Here is a 5,458-nt window from a genome sequence, read left to right on the forward strand (position 1 = left end):
GATTATTTTACAGCATAACTGTGCAAGAGTTTTCCAGAGGGTGGTGTACAACAATAGGTTTAGTGTTTGAGAAGGGAGGCTGATTGTTTAAACGATGGTCTGGAATGCTGAAAAGATTAAAGTTTAATATCCTTGTTTAGCAAACAACACATCTGATTATTAGGTCACACCTAATAATCTTGACATATAAACTAACTATGAGTAAAAAGATGAATGGATTTTATATCCTAGAGAGGGTTGGTTATGTTGCGAATACTTCACAAGGTATTTGCTAATGTATTTTGAAGAACAAATAACAAGGACACAAGTCCAATTTAGTTTTGTTTTTAGGTTAAATTGTCCATTACCAAAACTGTTCACCTTATGTCTAGATTTGGACTTTGATGGTAAGGGAGTATTTGGGCTTATTTTTATACATCTGACACTTTCAAATATGTTGGCTATTCACTAGATAGACATTGGTTAAAAACTTTTCTGAAGATTGAATATTTGTTCCATTTCTAAATATTCCTATTTAAAAAGTAATTTTAGAGTAAAGAAGACTGATGCTGTAATTGGACATAATGTGAGGCCTTCAATCACCCATTGTAATGGTGCATATTATTGACGACTAATAGGGAGGAGGGGTCACTCGACCCACCCTGCAGTGGTTTTTTAAATCTTATGCAGCTTCACAGGAAGCGCACGGCACCAGATTATGAGTTTGGAAGACTAGCGTCACCACCTCCTAATGGACATCTATTTAGTTAGTAATTAACTGACATTTAGAGATGTTAAAGAGTAAAAACATACCTACCATAAGTGATAATTCCTAAATTTAGCTACAAACCATTGATGAAATGACTTCTGTTTTTAGAATCCTTGATAAAGGAAGGAGTGATTGTTACATATTCGGAAACCCAAGGTTCCACGCACTGTTAAAGAGGTTAACATTGTTTTTAAGTGGACCAGATTTGAAGATAAATGAATATGAGTTATGAAATACATAGCAGAGCTTTACAGATCCTAGTAATGGTTTGACTCAAGATGATAATTATGTGCACAAGTTTCTGAAATAGATCTATTAGACATTTGAATATGGATTAGGTGTTGATAAACTGCAGTAGTAGTACAATAAGGAAGTGACATTTTTTGGCTAAACACTTTTCGGGGAATGTGGGAAGCAGCTGTCTCAATGAAAAGTTAGAGATATCTTGAACATTATAGTTGTAATTGTGAATTAATAAATGATGGCGCTCCATATATACATATTTGTGTAGACAAAGGATACTGGCCTATGCTGAAATGTCAAAGTCTCTGCAGAGCACGACACATGGCCAAAAAAGACTGAGACCAACTGACCTTTGACCCTGACCGACAGTGTGACTTGACAAGGCACTGTGAATGACTGACTCTGGGGTGAACCTGACCAAACTTGACTTTACAACCTGACAGTGTGAGTGTGAATGTGAGTGTATGTCTGCATGTGATCAGTGCAACTGCATGATTTAAAACAATGACTAATCAAGCATGTTTTTGGACTAACACATTTTTCTGGGCCTCAATAACATTCCACAGAATTGGAAAACCGCACTTGTGCACTCCCACACGAGGTGGCAGTTTGCAGAATGTGGAACTCAAACTAAAACATGAAGATTCTGTTTCTTTTAGGACTGAAGGATGGAGAGAAACACTTCATTTCACTGGAGTGTTTACTGTGGAAATGATGGATGTACATTTGGGAAAAAATGTTTGATATTTTCTTAGAATCCATTATTACCTGAAGGTTTTCTTCCCATACAGGATTTTGGTTACACATGAGTCATGTGTAAAAAGGGGGAGTGTACTGCTGCCCCAACTCGATTGTTCAATCTGACCATTGATTGACGGTTTTAGAATTGACCTGCTCCATATCTGGGGATAAGATACTGTTTGGTGAATGTTGACATGTCTCTAATATTGATTGAGTTATAACAGGTAACACAGATGCAGAATAAGTGGCCAAGGGGCTACTGTGAGAGATGTGATTCCAGAATGGAATACGGAAGAAGTTGACCTGTGAGTAATGTTTCAACAGGTATAAAAGTAACTGAGGTTTGAAATGTAGAAAGAACATATTACAGTTAAAGCTAAAACATAGTAATGTAATGACAGAATTTAATTTAGACAACATCATGTAACTAGCCTGGTGAAGAAGTAAAAGCCATATACTTTATTGCTTAGGTCATTATGGGGATATACATTTCATCTAAATGTATAATAGAAAGACATTTGATGACAGTTTGTTGGAATTCTGTATTCATTTTTTCAGCGTGATAATATCTAAGCACTGACAGGTAGAAGCAGTATCCCCAGGAAATCATTCACTTTGTTAGTATCATGATTTTGGTTGTTTTTGAATCCATGACATTAGTGTGTTTCTTTACTAGAAACATTAGCAGTTCATATTAGATTTGGATTTTAAATAGGATCTCAAGGATTTCATTTAAAAATAAACACAGATGCTTGTCAGAAATTCAGAGCTATTGAAATATGTTATTTAGTTTACCTAAAGATGTTTGGGTTATTATTTAGTTGGCACAATCCAAGTATTAAGATTCTGAAGCTGCACTGGCAGATAGGAGGTCTACAATTCATTTAGAAAACCTGTTCACAGACGGCTGTTGTTTCAAGACACCCCACCAACAGGCTCCAAGTGGGTCAAAACAGCTGAGCGTAGGCTTGAGGGAGTTGTATCAGATTTCTCCACACAGGTCGCTGGCGCCAAAAGGGGGACCCGAGAAGCACGAGGCCGACACAGCAGAGTTCGTCTGGCTGAAGGTCATCAGGACAAAGTGGCTCAACCCCAGGCTCTCCGACCCCGACCGAGTGACCCAGCGGACCTCTTATGCCGTCTGCCTGGGAGAAAAGGGGGACAGCTCGTACCACGGGAGCCAGTGTGCGGCGGGGAAACACCTGCGAGGACCCTAGACGACATCAGGACAGACCTGGCCCTCGTCAAGGCAGTCGACCCGGGAGGCATCATCAGCGGGCCCGGAGAAGGAGAATCGGGAAGACATCTCTCCAGCATCGATCCGGAAGCCGCCATCAGCGGGCCGGAGGACGAGGAGGAGGAAGACATCTCTCTAGCAGGCAGCCCAGAAGCTGCTGTCAGCGGATCAGGGGGACAAAGACACGGCAAGCCAGGACGGCACAGGGGACTTGTCGAGGCAGCAGAGGAGTCTACTTCTCTGATCAGTTCCACCCGTGAAGGGCTAGCCGCGTCTCCCCCTCCCTATCAGCTGCCCCTTGTTGGCGTATTCCTCTGAGGGGGGGGGGGGCTGATGATTCACCACACAAGGAGACTGCACTAGCACCCAGCTGCCCCCTCATGGTTCCTTCACTGCCATGGAAAGTGGTGTTCTGTCTCCATGAAGGTTTCAAGTACTCTAAATACCAGCTTCGGATGGATTTATACAATGTTTGGGGGACGAACACAGTAAAAAAGAATGACAGTGGGTATATGTTTCAAGTGCCTTGTGTAAATTGCACTCTTTTAAAAGAGTGCAAAAGGGGGAATTGCGGAAGTTTATGAAGAGTATTATGCAGAAGATGTGATGCAGCATATTTTTGGTATATTCATTTTAATCTCACCAATATATAAGAGGTGTATTGCATCATGTTATCCCTAAATATATGTGTGGGTATATACATTCCTGTGTATTAATAGTTGAAGGAACAAAATACATTTTTCCTCTTAAATATAGAGAGGTTTTTTATAGATTCCTGAAACAATGTTCCCTTTTTCTTTAAAGTAGATTAGCGCAATAGTCTTTTTCTTTCACTTATAACCTTTTCATCAAAAGGCTATTTTTGAGGGGTAAAATGCAGAATTACTTGTGAGTTCTGTTTTGAGTGAAAAGATTACCCTTTTGAGTGTTTTTCTTGGTTAACCATTAGATATAGTGGCTAAATTCGTTCTAAGTTAATTGTGCGCATCCTGCAGGCCTTGAGAACTTAGTCACACAGTTAAGAGAGACAATGGTCCTTTTAGACTAAGGGTGAGCTTACTTCGGGTGAATAAAAGTTCAGAGATGATTGGGGGGGTATGAAGACAGTTAGGCGTTGTTGGGGAGCTAGTTCTGAGGATGTCATGGGATAATGACTGTTATATTCCCAACAAGTATGGCTTTCATAAAGAAACACATGACTTGGGTGATAAGATGTGTTTTGTTGTAAAATGGGCCTGTTTGGTTTTCTGCTGGCCAGCGCTGGGTCACTGTGACAAAGCATATTTTGCGTCTGCCAATGAGGGGACCTGAAAAGATGACCAGCTGACCTCACCCCTTCCTTCTGTCTTCTGGTATATATTCTGTTGATTCCTGAGTTCGGCCTCTCTTCACATGCTGTCAGGACCGGAAGGATCTCCGCAGCACGCGAACCAGGGCAGAAGTGGCCGGCTACTTCTTAAAACATTACAATATGATTTTAGTATATTGTATTATATGGTGTTGTAATGTATTATAGTGCATTGCATTATTACCTTTGATAATTAAAACAGATTGTTTAAACTGGTATCTGGGTGTTCTCTGTCTGATTTCCTTCCTGTTATGATTTTAAGCAGGACTCGTCAAAACGACACGCGGAGCCGAGTGGGCTTGTAAAAACCTCAAAACTCCAACACCAGCTCACCGAGGTCTACCAACCAAAAATAAAATCCCAAATGGCAAGGGTTGCTGAATAACACATTTTATGTATACATGGGATAATAGGGCTGCAACAAACGACTAATTTGATAACCGATTAATCTATTGATTAATGAAACGATGAATCGACTATTCGGACTATTACTGTATGCCTTGCACAATTTCTCAAACACTCTTATTTAGCCATCAACTTTTAGATTTAGCTTGAGGTTGTTTTAGGCATGTGGAAACTAACAGTGAAGACAATAAAGATGAATACTTGATTCAAAAATACATATATTATTAAATTAACTTAACAAATTGTGAACAAAATTAACATTGCTTTTTATTTAAATAAAATACATTGTTTGTTTGTAGCCTTTATTTAACCAGGTGAAAGCCCCTTGAGATCAAAAGATCTCTTTTTCAAGGGTGACCTGCAAAAAAATAAAAAATATTTCACATCAAAAGAAACAACAATGTTTTAACAAATCGTATTAAATAATCTGATGACAGAACTGTAAACAGAATAGCTGAAACTTTAACAAAATAAAGAATAACTCAGTTACCTCTAATCATTAACCCATGTTTGTATAATATTGTTAACTCCGTGTGGTGCTGCTAGCATACATAACACCTGACGTGGAAACGTTACACGTGGAGGGGCTACAGAGCTACTAGAAAGACAGTCGAACCCGGTGCATTCCTCCGTCTGAATGTGGAGCACTTTTGCTAAATGTTTCGACAAATTGCTCGTGTTACCGCCCTTACATGCTAAACACTCTTGGCAAGGAGCATTGTCTACATCGAGACGG

This window comes from Gymnodraco acuticeps, unplaced genomic scaffold (genome assembly GCF_902827175.1).
Source record: "Gymnodraco acuticeps unplaced genomic scaffold, fGymAcu1.1, whole genome shotgun sequence".
NCBI lineage: Eukaryota > Metazoa > Chordata > Actinopteri > Perciformes > Bathydraconidae > Gymnodraco > Gymnodraco acuticeps.